The 22,304-nt window shown below is 35.8% G+C and overlaps 1 protein-coding gene and 1 pseudogene across 3 annotated transcripts in view; both read left to right on the forward strand.

The window, feature by feature from the left end:
* Positions 1 to 22,304, forward strand: part of FCHSD2 (FCH and double SH3 domains 2) — a 212,517-nt gene that overhangs the window by 32,413 nt on the left and 157,800 nt on the right. The gene's annotated exons all lie outside the window — the stretch shown is intronic.
* On the forward strand, positions 9,950 to 12,479 carry LOC109454021 (neural cell adhesion molecule L1 pseudogene; annotated as a pseudogene).

A 22,304-nucleotide genomic window follows, 5' to 3' on the forward strand; every position in this document is an offset into this window, starting at 1 on the left:
CATTATTGCTTGATTACTTCTTATAATAAATGAGAAATTAGCTTCCTCTTTCTTTCCAGCCTACTTTTTCCAATATAATTTGGCACTACTGAACACATTTATGGAGAGCTAGTTTGCTGACTCTTGTTATTTGTCATTTTTGCCTTTTAGGTGATTTTTCTCAGGTCTTCTTACTCTTCATTATTTTCACCATTAATTTTTCAATTTATTTCAAGAGAATATAGACAGAGCCATCTTTACCCTCTTCTTTGGTTGCCAAAACAATGATTTTACTTCTTGTCAGTAGTAGAGAAATCCCTAAAATAATTGACACATTCTTTTTATGGATTTTGCCAGTATGCCCTGATTATATCAGGTTTATTATTTACATTCCCTGTCTGAGGACATACCCTTGTTGATGATATAGTCAGAGAGGACAGCTGCACTATTTAAATTATTTCTCTTTCTTTTCTGGCTCAGTAGAGTTGAAAATTGTTAAATTGAAATATACATATATACAATAAGATGGACAAATCTCAAATATACTGTTTGATAAATTTTTATGAAGTGAACACAGTAATGTAACTATTACTCAGGTTAAGATATAGAACATTACCAAGGCCCCGGCTCCAGAAACAGTCATTATTCATACCTTCCAGTGACTTTTATCAGAATAGTTGTTACCTTTGGATCTCTGACTCTTTTTGAATTTAAATTGAATGGTATCATGTAGTATGTATTCTTCTATGTCTGATTTCTTTCATGTAGCATTATGTTTTTGAGCTTCGTACATGTTGTTGCATGCAGGAGTGGGTCATTCTTTTCTATTACTCTATAGTATCCACTGAATGAGTGAATATATCACAGTTTATTTTTCAAGTTTACTGATGATTAAAATTTGAGTTGTTTCCAGTTTTGGATGATTTTGACTAACGCTTCTAAGCAAAAGTTTTATACATGTCTTTTGACATACATATGTATGCATTTCTGTTAGGTATACACTTAGGAATAGAACTGCTGGGCCATTGGATATACATATGTATGTTTCACTTTGGTAGATACAGCTAATTTTCCAAAATGATTGCACCAATTTATACTCTTAACAACAATGTATGAGCGCTCTTGCTTCACATCTTTGTCAACACTTGGAGTTCTCTAAAATTAGTGACATTTTGATGAGTGTATAGTAGTATTTCATTTTCTTTTAAATAAGCTTTTGTAAAACTGATGTAGAACATACATGCTTAAAAGTGTGCAGACTCTGAGTGTACAGCTCCATGAATTTTCGAAGTGAACACATCCATATAACTAGTACCCTGGTCAAGAAACAGAACTTTAACACTGGCCCAGAAATCCCTGTTGTTCCCCCACCATTAGTGCTTTCACTCACACACAATAGCCACTATACTGACTTTTTTTAAACTGACTTACTGAGATATAATTGATATATAGTAAATTGCACAACTTACAGTTTGGTAAGTTTTGACATATGTATATACCTGTGAAACTGTCATCACAATGAAGATAATGAACATGTCTATAATCTCCAGAAGTTTCCTCCTGTCCCTTTATAATTCTTCTCTTCCAGTCACCCTCATTGATTTCCTTTTCCCTGTCATCCTCAGACAACCACTCATTTATCGTGTTTCCCCGAAAATAAGACCTAGCCGGATAATCAGCTCTAAAGCATCTTTTGGAGCAAAAATTAATACAAAACCTGGTATTATATTATATTATACCCAGTATTACATTACATTACATTACATTACACCCGGTCTTATAGTAAAATAAGACTGGGTCTTATATTAATTTTTGCTCCAAAAGGCCGGCTAGGTCTTATTTTCAGGGAAACACGTTACTTTCATCATTATAGACTAGTTTGCATTTTTCAGAATTTTAATTTAACTCAATGTAAATGGACTCTGTTTTGCACTCTGTTTGTACTCTGTTTTGTCTGGTTTATTTCACCCAGCATAATTATTTTGCAGTTTTATCTGTGTTGTTGTGTGTATCAATAGTTCATTTCTTTTTGCTGAGTAGTATTCCATTGTATAGATATACCACAATTTATGTATCTATTCACCTATTATGGACATTTGAGTTGTTTCTATAATTTGAATATTGTAAATAAAGCTGCTATGAACATTTGTGTGTTGACAGATGGTTTCATTTTTCTTGGGTAAATACATAGGAGTAAACTGGCTGGATCATTTTTAATTTTTTAAGTAACTTCCAAACTTTTCCAAAGAGGTTGTACCATTTTACATTTCCATCAGCAGTATATAATTGAGAGTACGAGTTGCTCTGGATCCTCCCCAAGACTGGATATAGTTAATCTTTTCAATTTTAGATACTATAATAGATTCATAGTGGTATTCACTATGTTTTTAGTATGGGTTTATCTAACGGCTACTGATGTTAAGCATAATTTTCATGTGTTTATTTGCTATCCATACATATTCTTTGAAGTGTTTGTTCAAATCTTTTGCTAATATTTAAAAGTTGAGTGGTTTGTTTTCTTATTTATTTTTTAAAACTTTTTATTGTGAAAAAATTTCAAGCATATATGAAAGTAGCAGTCAGAACAATGAATTCTTACTAGCTATTACCCAGCTTCCACTGTTACCATTTCATTATGCAACTTGTTTCATTTATAGCTCCCCACTCACTATCCCTTGCTGGTTATTTTTTAAAAATACTTGAGTGAAGAATAATTTATCACTAAAAATGTATCCATTTTTAATGTTTAATTCATTTTTAGTAAATTTATAGTTAAGCAGCCATCAGCACAATCTAGTCTTAGAACATTTCCATTAGCCTAATGAATTTCCTGTACCTGTTTGTAGTCAATCTTTGTTGCCTAAGGCAACCATCAGCTTTATGTCTATAAAATTTCTGGACATGTCATGACAATGTTCTCTTGTGGTATATAGTCTTGTATGGCTTCTTTCGCTTAGCAAATGTTTTTGAAGTTCATGTATATTTTATGTATCAGTAATTCACTCCTTTTTATTGGTGAAGAGTGTTTCATGGTACAGATATATATTACATTTTGTTTACTCATTTGCTAATTGATGAATATTGGATTGTCTCCAGTTTTAGCTGTTATGTATAATGATGCTATAGACATTCACATATTAGTTTTTATTTGGATGTATGTTTTCATATTCCTGGGTGTATACCTAGGAATGGAATTCCAGGTCAGTTGGTACGTTTATGTTTAACTTTTTAAGAAATGGCCAAACTGTTTTCTAAATTGGCTCTATAATTTTGCATTCCCACCAGCAGTGTATGAAGGTTCCAGTTCTTCCACATTCTCACCAGTACTTGTCATTGTCTGTCTTTCTAATTATAGCCATTATTGTGGCTAAAATCATTATGAATAGTGTCTCTGTGAACATTCTTTTATGTGTCTTTTGGTGACTATGAATATGGCCTATTGGGTATATACCTAAGGAGTGGATTTGCTGTGTCATAGGGCATGTGTTGTTCAGCTTTGGAAGATATTATGCAATGGTTTTTTAAAGCAATTGTTGCAATTTACACTCCGGCCAGCAGTGAATGAGCGTTGTAGTTGCTTTAAAACCTTTGTTTTGTCTGTTTTTCATTTTAGCCTTTGTGGTAAGTTTATGGGGTAAAGAATTTGGATTTGATTAGGATTTTCCAGATGAGTAATGTAGTTGAGGAACTTTTCATATGTTGATTCGTCATTTATGTGTTTTGTTTTGTGAAGAACCTGTTAAAGTCTCTTGTTGGCCTTTTTCTTATTGATTTATAGTGTTTATATATGCTGGATTTGAATCCTTTGTCTGATGTTTGTATTATAGATATCTCTTCAATCTCATGAAGAAATGTCATGCTTTGTGGCTTCCTTTTTATCTGTTAGTTTCTTTTGATGAATAAAGTTTTTGTAAGGCTTGTGGCGATATAATGAAGCTAAGAGAGTCAGGCGGGTTGAGAAAGGTGAGTGCTTTATTCTGCGCTTCCGGGCAAGGTTCACCAGTCCGCAGATGGGGCCGGTGAAGTCGCGCCCAGGGCAGAGCGAGGGAGGCATATATATGCGATTTTTGGGGTGGGGGTTGGCTGAGTGAGGTGGCAGTTGGGCAGGCCCCCCAGATCGGGTGCCAGCGGCTGCATCCAGAGTTGTTTATCGCACCAAAGGTCCACTGCCTCTTTGGGGAAACACCAGGCGCCCCAGTTTCTGTCATGCGAGGAGGGGTCTGACTTGGCAGAGGAGTATGACTTGGCTCCTGGCCGCTTTGACCATGCCCGTAGCTGACCTAACAGTTCTCAATTTTAATGAAATCTAATTTCTTTTATAGTCAGTGTTTTTTATGTCCCATTCAATAATTCATTCACTCTAAGGTCTACCTAAGATATTATGTAATGTTCTGGAATTTTTATTGTTTAGTCTTTCACATTTAGCTCCATGGCCTGTGTGAAGTAAACTTTTGTGTATGGCGTGGGATTGGGGTCAAGATTTCATTTTCTATATGGATATCGAGTGGAGGCAGCTCCTGATACTGAAAAGTCTATCTCCTTACCCCACTGTATTGCAGTGATATTTTGTGGTCAATTAGGTAACTGTTTCTAGACTTGATTCTATTCCATTAATGTATTTTTTGAAATCTTTTTGCCAATATCACACTGTTTTAATTACTACTGTAACTTTATAGTAAATCTTGACATCTGGTAGTATAAGAGCCTTCACTATTCTTCATCCTTTATATTTCCACATACACGTTGGAATCAGTTTATTCATTGCCCCAACGTGCTGGTTGGGGTTTTGATTGAGATTGCTTTGAATCTTGAGGTTGGTTTGGGGACGTCTTAATAATATTGAGTCTTCTAAATCATGGACATCTCTGTTTATTTAGTATTTCTTTAGTTTTCCTCAGGTTTTCCAATATTTTAAATACTAGAAAGGTTTCAAGTTCATCAAAACCTTCATTTTGTTGGAAACCTCTTTCTGAGCCTGCAGCCTCTTGTTTCAATCTGGGTTTTCTCTGCAATTGCCTTATAGCTCTTAGTTGAATATGTTTTTTTCTTTTCTTTCTTGTGTTGGATTCATCAATTCTTCGGTCCCAATTTTCTTCTTAATTAGTTTACTCCTTTGTTTTATTTATTTTTTGAAATATTTCATGCAGTAATTTCCTAAGAAGGTTTTACACACACACAAACACACACACACACACATTTAATAAAGTTTTGTGAAGAACAAACTTTGAGCACACATAGTATTTTAAGTCCCTGATATGACTTTAGAGAGCTGCACAGTTTCCTTTATATGGGTATAACAAAAGTGAAATTTTTTTTTTGTAGAAGAATCTGGAAATCAAATAGAAGGAAAAAAAATAATTTACTTCCCCCATCTTGTAGAAATTGCCTTTATTAATTACTGTTCTATCATATAACCTTATAATTTCTTCTGGGTACATGTACACAATTTAAACATATTGAATGAATTTATTTAAAATTTATAAACATATTGTTTTGTTCAGTGTATCCTTTCTTTAGTTACTAATATTTTATGAACAACTTTCCTTCTATATCACTATTGAAATAACTGCATATTACAATTTGGGATAATTATATTTAGTTTTATTTATTATATCATCATTTAATATTTTGTTGGGTATTTAGGTTTCTAGTTTTACTTTTTTATATATAAACACATTTTTCAATGTAAAAGCCTGTATATTCTTAACTGTTAACATTTATATACATTTTAAAATCAACTGGAAATTAGAGCATTTGTCATTAATGTGGGAATTGCCTTCAGAGAGTCTGCTAGTTCTTAAATTGAAAGTATGTCAGACATCTTTGTTTCTAGCTATCTAATAATAATGTTTGGTAATGACAGTATTATAAGCTTTATTTTTCAGAAGTTCCATAGGTTTGGCTATTATTTGTTGCTGGTACATCATCTAAATAGTGAAGACTATTTAAATACCTCCAAAAGAAATGGAGTCACAATTTATATGAGTAAGATGGTCTTTAAAAATATGATGGTTATGTTTTGGTTCCTTTTTAATATTTTTGTCTAGTGATTCATCTCTGTCAGGAGCTCAATCTTGTGAATGTTGATGTTTCCTTAGTTAGACCGTAAGATGAATGGGAATCTATGCTCTGGAAAGATTTACTACATTTAATTATTTTTGAAAGTATTATTTTAAAATTAGAAATCTATCTTAAGATATACCAGTTTTCATGTGTTGAGAATATTTATTGAGCAATCTTCTAGGTACTTCTAGCAATGCCCATAAAAGAAAGATGAAAATCCTTAGCACTTATTGGGTGTATATTCTATGGTTGTGTGTTATCTTCCAATTAAAGATATTAACTTTCTCTTCAAAGCCACTAATAAGGCATTATAGTCAATTGGAAAAAAATGACCTTTATAGAATTATTACTACTGGTGTATATTGTTATTCTCTATACAAAATATTGATTGACCAAAAAGGTTGAATATTATTTATGAGATTTAAAGAGCATACAGATGAGCCAGCCCAACAGAAAAATATTATACAGGAAAAGAATTCAAGTGAGATTATCATATAACAGTAATTTGACAAATAGTACCTGGAGCACATGCAGGGTAAACTTGTAATACATTTTTAGGGGAATGTTAGAAGGAAGAAAGAAAATAATGTTGCATAACATTATTTACACTTGAAGGGATTCAAGCCCTGGATTTTTTCAAGTTGCTTGGTACTTTCAGTTTCCTACAAGAGTATTAATGTTTATTTTTAAGCATAGTTTGTGAAATTTACTTTGTGATTCTCCAGAAATAACAGATGTGTTGCATATCTATTTATACAAACAGAACAAATGAATCTCTGAAAGCACAGAAGCCATATAAGAGTCACTAAAACAACATTAAATATTAGGGTGAAATATAGTCTGGCTTTTGACTACAGTTAGCTAACCACTGAGGTGTAGGTAAAATCATTTGGAGTACTCAAACTGAAATTGCTAAAGGCAAGTTCTGTGTATTAATATACTTCCTGTAGTCTTTGGCAAAATGCTGCTAGTGAAGGAAGGATACAAAAGGTTACTGTGGCTGGAGAGAAAGAGCAGGAAAAGATTGTGGACTTTAAGGGCGGCTCCTCGCCTGAGGACAAACACAGAGCAAACACGGACACCCTGTCAAATAGCCTGTGGTAATCACACGATTGCACTTAAAGTTTTTGCTGTTTTTATTCTTCTAAGAAATAAATTTATGAAGAGTGGAGCATACTACCCAAGAAGTTAGTGTTGTGTGTATGTGATAGATTTTTGTGTGTGTGTTTTTTGTTGTTGTTGTGTAAATTACATCAGCAAAGACGTTTAAAATATAACTTAATTTAGCTCTATGCAGTTAGCTTTCTGGCCATTGCTATTAAAGAAGCATTGGTAAAATTATTTGAAATGGTGGACTGTATACCCAGAGCTTTCTGTTCTGCTCGTCTCATCATGTAGAACAATAAGGATAACTAATTTGAGAGAAAGTTGAGGGTTAGTTTCTGTGTTCGTGTTGATACTTATTTTTTTAAAATTATTTTATTTTTGAGTGCTTCATCTTGTAATAATGGTTAGAAATACATTTGAGGAGAAAAGTAGACTAATTCTTTTCTCAAAATATTTGATATGGTTGGATTTAAAATTTTTTTGAAAACTATTAAAAGAAGAAATGCTGGATGTGAGTGTATATTCATATTCATGGGTACATAAATTTGCTAGTAAGTTCTGTCTTTTCATGGCTATTCTGTACCATACATCTTAAATGAGTGGAAGTTATTGCTTATGCTGCTTCTATTCTTTTCCTCCCCAAATCCATCGTTTATATTAATGAATTTAGTGTTAGGCCAGGATAAAACGGGGTATATAGAGGGGGAGAATTCAAACTAGAGCTGAGGTGTGTTTTTTATTTTATTTTTATTTTTTAATTGGGGAATATTGGGGAACAGTGTGTTTCTCCAGGGCCCATCAGCTCCTTCAGTCTAGTTGTGGAGGGTGTAGCTCAGCTCCAAACCCAGTCACTGTCCATCCCGGATTTGAACTGGCAACCTTGTTGTTGAGAGCTTGCACTCCAACCAACTGAGCCATTCGGCCGCCTCTCCTGCGGCTCAATGATAGCTCGTTGTCTTCAATCTAGTTGTGGAGGGTGTAGCTCACTGGCCCAGGTGGGAATTGAACCGGCAACTCTGTTGTTGAGAGCCCGCGCTCTAACCAACTGAGCCACCCGGCTGCCCTAGAGCTGTGGTTTTGAACATTTTTATATGTTAATGTGTCTTTTACTCCTTTCCTTTTACACAGGACATACTGGTCTGTACATGTCTTCACTCATTTGTTCTTTGCCTGGTCCTACTAGTTGAATTTGGGTCCCTGCTCTAACCATTGATCAAAAACCATGATGTTTTTAAAAAAAATTCTTCCCGTCTCATCCTCTGTATATAAGTTTCAGTTTATGTTATGGACTCTTAACTTTCTCTGAGTTATAGATTAAACAACATATATGAGATGTTTTGTGTCGAGCACTGTTCTAAGCACTTTACCAGCATTAACTCGTTTATGTTTTTCCAGTAACCGTTTGGGGTAATAACTATTATTCTCATTTTACAGATGTGCAAGTAAAGTAACTTGCTCAGAGTCTTCTGACCCCTGTTACTTACACCCCCTTTCCTTCAAATAACCTAGTTCTGGGCACATTTTGAAAGAGGTTTGGCAAACTGAAGGGCATAAATAAGATGACAAAGGATGGTACTGGGTCTGGAAATCATGCTATTTGGGAAAATGGTTAAAGGGACTGCAGATTTTCAGCAGTCTACATTGTAGATTTTGTGTGTATGTATGTGAATTGAATCTGACTAATTTCTTGTAATTCTGAAGTGCAGGACTAGGAACAAGGATTAGAGAGATCAGTATGACAAAAGATGTTTTCTAGTTAGAGCAGATCCAGAGTAAAAGGAACTGTGTCGTCCAGAAGTGAAGTAAAATAATTGGTCGACCTTTATATAATATATTCTTCTCCTTAAAAGGTTTGCTTAATATTCCTCACTATTAATAGTATTGTATGACAAGTAAAATATGTGGAAAGGCTTTTCATGTCTGAAGAGTGCCAATTTGCAACTTCTGATTTAATTGTTCTAGATTTTATTTCTGAATCAAACTGAATTCTGAGTTTCGGAACCATATTATTTTCACTCTCAGCAGAACTGCTTTCCCTGAGGTAATGCTTAGACATCAGAGAGTAACCATTCACTTAGTAATTTGTTCAATCTTAATCTTTTAAGAATTCAACACCATTTATCAAGCACCTACCTCATCACTGGCATGATGCTAGGTGCTGGGGATGTAAAGACGCTGAATGGTGTGTGTGCGTTCTCATTTTCAGGAGGTTGGGATATAAACTGGTGAGTACTGGAATGTTACCAGATACTACAGGGAGTAGTATGAGAGGAAGCTGAAGGACAGACAGGAACTATGTCATGTAAGGGCCTCATAAGAAATAGCCTGATGAAATTTATTGTAGGCATATTATTGTGGATATTGCCTGTCACATGGTTAGTAGATCGTTCGTTATTTGAAGGTTGGGAACATCTTTGTTTACCGTATGCTTTCCGCTTGGGACAATGCAGTTCTTATTACTAATAACGTTCCCTTTTTGCTTTGAACATTTGGAAATTCAGTCTGAGAAACTGTAGCCTGTATATCTACATTTTAACTTTTATCTGGTCTTGTATTATTATGTTTAATTTTCTGTGATTTTTATTTTTGTACATATTTGTATTATATTATTGTGTTATACATAATCTGATAAGCCATTTTAGAGTTCTTGTGGAATGAAACTATCCACCAATAAAGATCTAAGGCTGTAAAAAGTTTATTTGGTATCTTAGAGGATTTGAATCTGGGAGACACAGATTCAGGAGAAAACCTGAAGCACGTCTGGGGAAGACAAAGAAAGCAAGCGCTTGTAAAGGCAAAAACCACACATTGTAACAAAAGAAACTTTTCCTATTGGCTGTCCAACATGGTGTGATGTCTAGTTCAAAAACGATTGGTTAGATCCAGTGGTAAGACTGGGGTAACGAGTTCCAGGATGTGCTCCTATGGCAAGCACGCAAGTCCAAGAGTTAAAACCTCATTTAGGTCCTCCATGCACGTGAAGGAGACTGGCTAAAGAAGTGGATTGGCTCCTTTCAAGCTGAAGAGTGCAGACAGTCTGGTTTCTGGTGAGGAGGAGGTAACGCTCAAGGTGTGGTCACAGCTGGTTCAGAGGTTCACAGGTGGGCAGCAGCATGGGCATCACTTGCACTCAGGCGGCGAGTCCAAGGCCGGCGGGACGGGCCGCCCGAGCAGCAGCCATAGCACAGTGCCCCCACCCCCAGCTCCTTCCATTAGCTGCCCACCAGCCCCTCTTCCCTCCGGGCTAGGGCCTGAGCCAGTCCGGCGGGCTGTATGAGATGAGCCGCTGGCACCTCGGGAAGATGGCTGTGGCACTGCGGTCCCTGTGGCCTTTCCTCCTATGCAGTCCCTGCCTGCTCATCCAGCTCCCCGAGGAATTGATGGAGCCACGGTGCCTGGTTGTCTTCCCCACAGATGACTTCAGCTTCAAGTGCGAAGCCAGTGGCAAACCCGAAGTGTAGTTCTGTTGGACTCACGATGGTGTCCACTTCAAACCCAAAGAGCACCTGAGTGTGGCTCCTTCACCATCACCAGCAATAACTGCACCTTTGCTCAGAGGCTCCAGGGCACCGATCGCTGCTTTGCCAGCAATAAGCTGGGCACCGCCATGGCCCAGAAGATCCAGTTTCTGGCCGAGGGTGCCTCAAGCAGCCAAAGGGTACAGTAAAAGGTAGAGGAGGGGAGTCTGATCCTGCCTCGCCGCCCTCCACACTCAGCACCGAGCCGCGCCGGATCTACCAGATGAACAGCGCGATCTTGCATCTCAAACAGGATGAGAGGCTGACAGTGGGCCAGGATGACAGCCTCGACTTTGCCAACATACTCCCCTCGGACAACCACTCAGACTACCTCTGCCATGCCCACTTCCCTGGCGCTCGGACCATCATTCAACAGGAACCCATTGACTTCTGGGTGGAGGCCGTCAACAGCATGATCGGCAGGAAGCTGTGCTTGTGCTTCCCCTCCGATGCCAGCAGCCGCCCGGGGGCCTTGCAGGGGCAGCCGTGGGACCTGGAGTACATCGCTGAGGGCTTCCCCACACCCACCATCAAGTGGCTTCACCCAAGTGGTTCCATGCCAGCCAACCAAGTCACCTCCCAGAACCACAGCAAGACCCTGCACCTGCTGGATGTGGGCAAGGAGGACAATGGCAAACACCACTGTCTGGCTGAGGACTCGCTGGGCAGGGAGTGGCATGCCTACTGTGTCAGTGTGGAGGCTGCCCCGTGCTGGCTGCACAAGCCCCAGAGCCGTTGGGACAGGCCGGGAGATTCTACCTGGACTGCCCAGTGCAGGACAGGCCCCAGCCTGAGGTCATTGCAGAAGCAGCAGGCTCCCTCCCCATGGAGGAGCTGGCCAAGGACCAGAAGCTCCGGATCCAGTGTGGAGCCCTGATCCTGAGCAATGTGCAGTCCAGCGACACGATACTGACTGAGTGTGAGGCCCACAGCCCGCATGGGTTCTGCTGGCCAAAGCCTCCATCTGTGTCATCCAGCTGTTGGCCACCATCCTGACCCCAGACAAGACCCATGTGGCTGTTGAGGAGCCCCTGTGCCCAGCGTCCAGTGGCTAGACAAGGAAGGAAAGATGGTGCTGCAGGATGAATGCTTCTTCCCCTGCACCAGCGGGACCCTGGGCCTCCAACACCTCCAGGCCATTGACTCTGGGCACTATTTCTGCCAGGCTGCCAGTGACCAAAAGAGTGTAAGCATTGTGATGAACCTGCGGGTCAGAGATGCCACTCAGATCACACAATCAAGAACGCAGTCAAGAAGAAACACTCGAGAGTGCCATTCACACTCCTTTGACCCCTCCTTGCAGCATAGCATCACCTGGCACAGGGATGGTCAACACCTCCAGGAGCTTGGGGACAGTGACAAGTACTTCATGGAGGATGGGTGCCTGGTCATCGATAGCCTGGACTGCAGTGACCAGGGCAATTATAGCCGTATGGCCAGCACCAAGCTAGATGTGGTAGAAAGCAGGGCAGAGATCCTTGTGGTGGGGAGCCCTAGACCGGTGCCTCATCTGGAACTGTCCAGTCACTACCTGCTGAAACAGAGCCAGGTGCGTCTCCCTTGGAACCCCACTGATGACCACAACGCCCCCATTGAGAAGTATGACATTGAATTTGAAGACAAGGAAGTGGCACTTGAGAAATGGTACAGTATGGGAGAGGTGCCCAGAAACCAGACCTCTGCCACCCTCAAGCTGTTGCCCTATGTCCACTACACCTTTAGAGTTACTGCCATCAACACATTCCTGGGGAGCCCAGCCTGACCTCTGAGAATGTGGTCATACCTGAGGCAGCCCAGGAAAACACCCCATGAAATCATGGAGTGTGATGCCTCCAGCTCAAGATTGCTTTGGCTTTTTGAGATCTTTTGTGGTTCTTTGCGAATTTTAGAATTTTTTTTTTCTGTGAAAAATGCCATTGAAATTTTGGTAGGGATTGCATTGAATCTGTAGATTACTTTGTGTAGTATGGACATTTTAACAATGTTTCTTCCAATCCATGAATATAGGATATCTTTACATTTATTTGTATCTTCCGTTGCTTTCATCAATGTTTTATAGCCTCTGTTTTCTATCTTCTATCACTCTCTTTGTGCACTTACAGAGGTAAGTTTCTGTTATTTATAGATTTTATTCTTTAATTCACAATTTACTTTTAAATAATCTTGACAGAAAAAAATGATGTCCCCTTAAGTTTGCCAAACTTTTCTAAAAGCTGTTCTATATAATTTCAGTATTTATTTTCATTTCTTGTTTTTAGCCAGAGGCCAGAATCTAGATCCAAATTGTATCATTCTGTTCCTCTGGGATTGTTGAATAGCGGACACCAGGAAGTACCAGAAAATCTCATGGAAATTCCCGGAACTTTAGAATTATATCTAGAGAATCAGAATGATTAGAATATTTATTCTTGTTTATTAATAGCTTTAAGTAGACCATTTGGAAATGGCCAGTGGATACTTTGTCATTTAAGAGAGCCCAGAAAATCGAGTGACTGCCAGTAAAGACAAGTGTAATTGGTGGGGCATCATTTATATCCCAGTTATGATGGCTGGTCATAGATAAAATCAAACCTATCATCATTCTTTAGTGGAAGGAGATGACCTAGTCCTGAGCATAATGGCTTCTGCTTATGTCTGATTATAGATGTTTTGGGGGATTTACAACATTTCAGAATAAATATTGAAACACTGCAGGGATCAAAAGCATAAGTTTGCAGCTTCTCCATCCAACCTCCTATCTGAATAATGTTTATTAACAGTGTAGTTCAGCTAACACTGAGGACCTAACACATGACAAGCACTGTTAGGTGGTGAGGTTATCATTAATAAAAATTAGATTATTTCCTTTTCAGATAGAAATATTTTTCAGATAGAAATATTGGTAATGAAAAGTAACTTTTTAATTAGGAAAGATAAAAATTATTTGTAAATGTGTTATGAAAAAGTTTAAAAACGTAAATAAAAATATATATGAGTAGATAATTTATTTGATAATACACATAATTTAAGCTTTAAAATTATAAAGGAGGGCATGTATTCTAGGATACATAATCTGAAAGAAGAGAAGCAGCCTGCAAAATGAGTTCATTTTATACATTTGTATTTGTTAAAAGGAAAAATATTGTATTGGATACTTTGTGATGGAATTTAGTTGCTATGTTAAATTACATTGTTCTTTAAAGTAAAAAGGACATGGTTACTGTATTTGAATAAGTCTTAATTTAATGGAGAAATAGACCCATAAACAAATGAAGCTAGCTCACCTGGGTTTGCCTAGGACAATCATTATCCATCATTAAATAAATGCATAAAATTAAATTAATGCTCCTCATTAGATCACTGCTTCATAGTGCTGTCCAGGTGAGAGAAGCTTCTGCACTATAAATCATGAGTTCAGGTGAATTTGGGGTTTATACGTGAAATCACTTTTTTTCTGTTAATATGTATGTTAGGTCATTTACAATCCATAATCACATAGGTCTCTTGTTTCTTGAATCTGAGAATCAGTTGTTCTGTAGTGGGACTGCCTATCACTTTGATGCACTCCCTACAACCTGCCAAAGTGAATTTAGATAAGTCACATAGCCTGTATCTTAAATCAGCTGGTCCCAAACATAACTTCCAAATTGAATAAAACTCCATCTAACCCTTTAAGACACCTGGGAAAAAATAATGAACAGAAATTTTATTTTATAAGCCAAAATTACTGGAGCCTAAGCTGCCCTTTCTAATTCTCTAAGTTGGCTGGCTTCATGCCTTTTTGAGAAGGGAGGAGGTAATCTAATGCTTTTACTTTAAAAGAGGAAACCATAACACTATCCAGGAAACATTCCATGATAGCATCCATACCTTACTTCCTCACCTATAAAATCCTTCACTAGAAGATTATATTTCCTTCATGATTTATTTCTAGCACTTAGTACAATATCTGGCACTTCATAAATGCTTAAATGACATTTGGTGCATGAAATGAAGAATAGTCGTTTCATGTCTGCTGTGTTGGAAATTACAATTCAGAGTAGGATTCTCTAAATGTTATTCTTAAGCTGAGAAAGTGACATTGCTAGAAGGAAATCAAAACGTGTCTTTTTACCAATAATTGAGAGCCACAAGTAGCTCATGTAGTGTAAATAACTTCTTTATATTCTCAGAAATTCATCATTTAATGAAGTTTTCATTTAAATAGTTTGTAAAAACTATGTTTCTTGTAGTAGGATTAAACCGTTGTATTCATTTAATGACATTTTCTTCAATTTTTAAAGCATTTTATGTATATATACCTATATATATCATTTCGCAGAATTCTATTCTTACACTAATAAATGTAAACCAAACAGCATTGATTCAAAGAACAATTCATTTTTAATTAATTGTTATTAATGTTATTAACTTATTTTAATGAACAGTTATTAGTTCAGATAATTTTTTAGTGACTTAAACATTGGAACTCAATGAATTGTTAAATAATATAAGCAAGTGGTTTCTTAAATCAATTTTTCAAGGTAGATGCAAAGGTAAATAAACCTTGATTCTTATCCTCAAAGGGTTTATAATCAAGTAGGATAAATAAATGTGTAAATGAGTATAGTATAAGGCGAAATGAAGTAGTTTCCAAATCACAGTTATATGCAGCAAGATTATAAGCAAAGAGAAATAATCCATACTAGTAATGAGTGATCAGGGAAGGCTTTGGATATAAGCCGTTCAATATGAATGGCTCTTGGAATAAGGTCCAGCAATTTGTAAACACTCAGGCCTACTTTGTCTTGGTTGGCTCAGTTCTTTAACACTGAGGCTCATTTTTGAATTTTGTGGTTTAGAAATCTTGGCTATTTGCTAAAAATGAATCTCTGGAAGATAAGAATATTGCCTGATGGTTAAGAATATGGTTTGAATCCCAGCTCTGCCACTTCACTGTGTAACCTTGGGCAGCTTACTTAACACTGTGCTTCAGTTTACTAATCCTAAAATAGATAATAATAATAATATGTATAATAATACTACTACTAATAATAATAATACCATGTAGGGTTATTTGTTTTCTCTTATTAGAGTTATGCTTTCTCATGGATAGACACTTCATACCAGAATAAATGGATGGAGATTCTAAGATGAACAGATGTGTGTGTGTGTGTGTGTGCGCGCGCGCACGCATACTAAAAATCCAATTATAATTCAGTGAAATTAGAACTATACTGTAAACAAGAGCCAGAGAAACTGAGTGTTTTAGAACAGGTTTTTAATCTGGGATTTTCAATTTATGTCCCAGGTTTCAGGGAGAGAGCAACCACTTCTTTGCTACCAAAGATTTTTTTTTTTTTTTTAGAGAACATTGACTTTTAGGCTTGGAACAGTTCTGGAATTCTGAGGATTCTAAAAGCCTGGATGCCAGTTATTTAAGTACTTCCCCTGCTTTTTAAAATATTTTCTCTGACTCCTTAAAACTGATTAGTGCAGAATTAATGAGGTTCCCCCTGCCCCCCCATCTTCTTCTGTTTAATTTTCTGTTATTCTTTGTGTACTGTTAACTAGTTCTCTGTATTTCTGTGTTTGTAATTCAAATCATTTAATCCGTTTTTTTGAATAAAATTGGGCACATTCTGAATTCTTTTTTTGTAGCCAAGTATAGTGTACTCACTAAATTCTTCAACTGATGTCATACTGAAAGGATGTTTCAAAATGTTAATATGCTATTTGTTCCCTATTATAAGCACATCCAAACATACAGCAAAGTCGAAAGAATGACAGTTAACGTGCATGATACATTCTACCATTACCATTTGGTATACTTGCTTTATCACATATCTGCCCATCTACTGATCATTCTACCATTCGTTTATCTATTTTATTTTTGGTGCATTTCAAAATAAATTGCAGACATCAGGACACTTCCCTCTAAATACCTCAAGTATACTTTGTTTTTGAAAGATCTGTTTTCTTCTCTTTCTTTTTCTTTCAGAGTTGATGTTTTCACTTTCCCTCCTCTGTTTATGTGCTTTGTTTTCGTTTTGGACTGAACCCACTATGTTTAAGTCTGTTACTAAGCATTCTCATTGTTAATGCTCAAAATTAGATTTGCTTTCTTTTTGGTTTGTACTTTTTTTTAAAAAGGTACTTAATAGTCCTTTTCGCCAATTTTTTTTTTTTTTTTTTTTTTTAGCATTTAATTAATTTATTTATTTCTTTACAATTTTCGCCAATTTTTAAAAGTATTTTGTGGCTTATATAATTGTAGCATTTCTACCTAGTTTGCAATACTTTAGAATATGATTGCTGTTACAAGTTTTGAAGACAAATTCTTCCATACCATTAGACATTAGAATAAGACCTCAACAAGGTTATGAACTGTTTGTAGCCAAGGATTATATATCATAATTCCTTGTGGCTCATAACTTCTTGAAAGGAAGAATCAAATACTTGTTGATATATTGACTCTTTGATATCACTACTCAAAATATTCTGGGCACTATTTATTGTTATAAAGTTTAAAGTTTAAAAACAAATCTCAACTTTTCATCAACTTTTAAGAATTTGTATTCATTATATATGATGTATATTATAATGAAATTCAAAAAAATCATAATAGGAAATTATTCGAGAGGTGTGTAATAGTGAGGCATTGTTCTTAGAATAACAGGATATCCTTCCATTTTATACACTTTACATTTTCAGCCCATAAAAGAATATAATGACCTAGTTTGTGTATAAGTTTTTTCCAAAATAATTTTATTATTTTAAAATAATTGAACCATGGACATTGAATTATATAACCATTATAGATTTAACATGTTATTTAAGATGAATTCTAGGTAGCAAATAAAATCCAAAGCACATCAAACTAAAATGATCTTTTCTATTTTCATTGTTGTTTCTTGAAATCTATATAGGATATATAGATTTTTTTCAACATTTTTTGAAAATGTTGAAAGTGCAGTTAGATAAAACTTATAACCAGAGAAGATCCTTTTTTTCTCTGTTTCATGCCTGCGTGTGCACAGGCATCTGTAATTGGAACTCTTGTTGTGTGTCTGGCTTGAAGCTTCTTTTGGTCTTCCAGATTTCGTGCTTCTTCCCCTATCTGGAGCAGATTTTGATTCTTTTAAATCAAAATTAGACACACAAGTTAGAATTCTGATACCAAGAGACAGTGACCATGTAAAGCGATTTATATGCCTCTAATTCCCTATCAGTGAGTACCTAAATAGTGTCTAAACTTAGTTCTTCTAGCCCTCTGTCTGCAGGTAGGAATGTTTAATCATCTTGAGAGTCCTGAGGTTCAGTGGTATCTTTGTTAATAACTGGGGGAGGAAAATAGAGAGGACTTTCTAGTGTTACATTCAGCCATCTAGAGTAAAGGTTGGCAAACATGTTTTGCAGAGCACTAGATAGTAAATATTTTAGGCTTTGAGGGCCATAAGGTCCCTGCCATAGTTACTCAGCTTTGCTGCTGTAGAGTGAAAGTGGCCGTAGACTATTGGTAAACAAATAAATGTGATTGTATTCCAGTCAAACTTTAGAGAAACAGGTAGCCGGCTGTAGTTTGTTAACCTGTACACTAGAGATATGCATATATATATATCATGTTTCCCAAAAATAAGACCTAGCCGGACAATCAGCTCTAATGCGTCTTTTGGAGCAAAAATTAATGTAATGCCCAATATTATATTATATTATATTTATTATATTATATTATATTATATTATACCCAGTCTCATAGTAAAATAAGACCGGGTCTTATATTAATTTTTGCTCCGAAAAACGCATTAGAGCTGATTATCTGGTTAGGTCTTATTTTCGGGGAAACACGGTGTGTGTGTGTATGTATTTATGTATATATGTATATATGTACATATATACATATATACACATATATGATGTATTGTAGAAATGTACACTTGAAACTTATATAATTCCACCAACCCTTGTCACCCCAGCAAATTTAATAAAAACGAATTTTGCATTCTATATTATTCACTAATTCTTATTTAAAGTCACTTATCATGAGAACACAATTTAAATGAATACAATAACTGGACATACTATATTTGGCTATTTATATCAAATTAAATGCATTAAAGACCTTATGCTTTTGAAATACCTATTGAGAGGACTTTTTTCTTTCTAATAATTTGTGAATGCTTTCGTCAAGGACAATAAAAATGAATTACTGGAAAAATGAAATTAAAAAGATATAAAATGCAAGCTTAAAATTCTTACGTTGAGCATAACAAATTACATTTCAATAAATATTAGAACGGTCATGCATAAGGAAAAAGAAAAGAATTAGAAAAACTGTAAATGTTGTTACTTGAAATTATCTTCTAGCCCTATTAATATAGAGCTGCTATTACAGTCATAACTTTGTTGTCATTTCACAGTACTAATTACACACAGAGTTGAGTGAAATTGCAATTCCCATTTATTAAATGTCTGTGTGCATACTCTAAACACTATATATCAATAAAAAGTTTAATATGACAAATAAATTTGCTTCTTGCTATTTATCTAACCGTGGTTGGGTTGACAGTAGTGCTACTCACAAGAGATATGGAATGTATATCTAAACTGTTCCTATGTTTTGTTTTAACAACATTCAGAGTAGAGAAACCAGACTCACCGATGTATGTAGATGAGAATTGGAGGAGAGATTTAAAAGTAATTTCAACAAGCTGATGATATTCATGTCTAACTTTTTCCCAAGATGAAGCAAGTGATTTTTTATTTTCAGAATTTTTCAATCTTTTATTAGCAGTAAATTCCAACAATTTATTTTATAGACTTACAGTGAAATTTAAATTACCTCTCAATTAAAGAAATGGATTCTGGATTCATAAATTTCCAATATGTGAATCTTCTTTTGTTGGGATTTTTTTGTTTGATTGAAAATGTTCTATCAAATTGATAAGGTGTGTAGTGATTATCTTTTAACAAATGTGCAATAATTTTCATTGAAAATTATTGTTATATTATGGAACATGTCATAAATATCTGTAGAAACTCTGGTATTTCATGCTATTAACTTCTCTTTTTGCTTTGATTTTATTGGCCGTTGAGAAACATTTGTATATCTTCCTTACCTGGAAGTATGAAGATCATTAAAATAGCAAATATATAAGACAAATAAGTCTGGCTGTCCAATTTACATCTTTAAAACCTTGGGGCCAATTTTTTTTTGTCTTGTAGAAACACTAAGAGTTCATTTCATCATTCGTTTTGACAGAACGTTTCTTCTTGATAACCATGGAACCTCAGCATGTAGTAACAGCAGTATATGATATCGTCACACTAGGGCGCATATTCTCTGGTATATTGCATTAACCTTTAAGTAATCCACAATTACACCGTGTGACTAAGCATACTATTTAGACAGGTGACTTTTTTCTTTTTAAATCATGGCAAGAGTTTCTCCATGAAGGAAGCAGTGCATTGATTTACACTCTGGAATAAAATCCTAATCTGGGTAACTGTCCAGAATATATTCCAGTCATTGCAGCTGCACCAACAGAATATACTGTTACACAAAATTTAAACTCCAAATCACATTTGTTGAGTACATAATCCTTCATAGATTTATACAATTTGGAGTTATGTTGGGCAATGAAGCTGAAAATAATTCTTCCTTCACAACACCATCGTATTCAAATCACAAATATACTAAAGGAATTGCCATATTTTCCTTGCATTTATTAATGTTCAGTAAAAAACACTTTGCTAGGTTTGTGTGTTCTGTGAATTATTTTTTCATATCATTAGTTGGTTCCTCAATGCATCAAACTATGGCATCAGTAGAAGTTGGTTCTTTGTTGCAGATTCACTGAATATTTCTAAGTGAACATCTTGATGGAGTGTTTCCCTAATGTCAGTGTATACGTTTTGTTTTTTCAGTTTTAATATCTTCAAGAGTTACTGTATAAGAAGCCTAAAAAGCATTATTGTTTATATATGAAAGAAGGAACATCTGCTTCTCTTGGCCCTGTAATTAGGACTCATTATTTTCAAACTAACTTTTTTGTTTTGAACTTCTTTGTTTCTATTTTCTATATAAATGCCACTTCAGTTTTGATGGTTTTATTATTTTATAGCCAGTATAGCTCTGCAACTATCACACTGTGGCTTTAGCACTTCACTGTCAATTATACTTACAAGTAAAATTAGTATGAACTCTTTGGTCTTCCTTGTTTTGAAATAACTTGTATTGTTATGTGATTTACTACTCCTGTCTCATTCAGAGAAAGTGTATCTTTCCTTGCCAAAAAAAGTACAGTTAAGCTTTTACTGTCTGTAAATTAGAGGTAAAAATACTTATTTAGTTACTTACTTTAACTAAAAATATTAAATTATCAATTACAGTTTTGATTAAAAGTTTAAATGATTATAAAATGACAAATTATGGAAATAAATGCTTATGTTTTCTCAGATTGTCTTATCTCTTGTCTTATAGTTAACAAACTAACCAATGTCAAATTGTTATAAAAGTATCTAAATGTCTACATTTAATTTCTGTACTTATTGTGGAGCAGTAACAAACAGTTGGAGTACCTTTGCACTAGGGATTATTGGAGGGCTATTGCGGGATGTTCTGACTTTTTTATTACTTCCGTAGGGTTGAAATTCTGGGCCTTGAGTGAAACCCAATCATGACTTTCTTTTGCTTTGTTTGAGATACATGAGGACAAATTCTTGTGTATGGAGACATGCTATCCAACAAACACAAAGGGACTTTAAGGAGGCAGTTTGCAAATGTTCCTGTTGTCTCCCTGTGTAGAGGTAGAAAAGCATGTTTAAAGACTTGGGTTGTTAATGTCGTCTTATTTGTTCACCTGATACTGAAAAATCATTACGTAGTGCCTGGGTTCCGATGTCCATTTTGTGATTATTCCAATGTCCTGTTATAATAGGGACCTGTTCAAGAGCCGTAGTTCAGCAGCTGTCTCGCATCTATTTTAATGAGGGTGACCTATTCCATATATGTTTATAGCAATCTTTTTTCTGTATATGATTTATAAGTGTATACATACATATGTATGTGCTATATCAATATATATAAAATGTCCCTTTTGTTCCACCTATTTCTGTACATCATTGAATTGCTTTAATGACTTTTTGTGGAGCCTGGAGCTGGAATTGGTATAAGGATTGTATGTTCCAACCCTCTTTACATTCATTCTCTTTAATGTAGAGGAGGGGTTGGCTATAGCCATCTGGCCTGACATCTGTTTTTTTAAGTAAAGTTTTAGGGGGCCATAGTCAAGCCCATTTGTTTATGTGTTGTCTGTGGTTGCTTTCTTGCTACACTGACAAAGTTGACCAGTTGACCTAGGGATCATATGGCCTGCAAAGCCAAAAATATTTACTCTATGGCACTTTACAGTAAAAATTTGCCAACCACTAGAGGCCTTGCAGCCTCTGCCTGAATTTAGTGGTAGTAATTTCACTCTCTCTCAAGGCATTCATCTTCTAATGAGGAAGTTCCTATTAATGTTGAGCAAAAATCTTTCCCTCCAAGTAACCTTCTTGGGTACATGAGAGTCTTTAAGAATTTGAAGACAACTTGGTGCTTCTTCTAAAGGTCTACACCCCACTCCAGTCTTCCCAGTCCTGAGATACTCTGGTTGAATTATTCATTTCACACTTGAA

The sequence above is a fragment of the Rhinolophus sinicus genome, chromosome 14 (genome assembly GCF_057876585.1).
Source record: "Rhinolophus sinicus isolate RSI-liver-muscle chromosome 14, RSI-T2T, whole genome shotgun sequence".
NCBI lineage: Eukaryota > Metazoa > Chordata > Mammalia > Chiroptera > Rhinolophidae > Rhinolophus > Rhinolophus sinicus.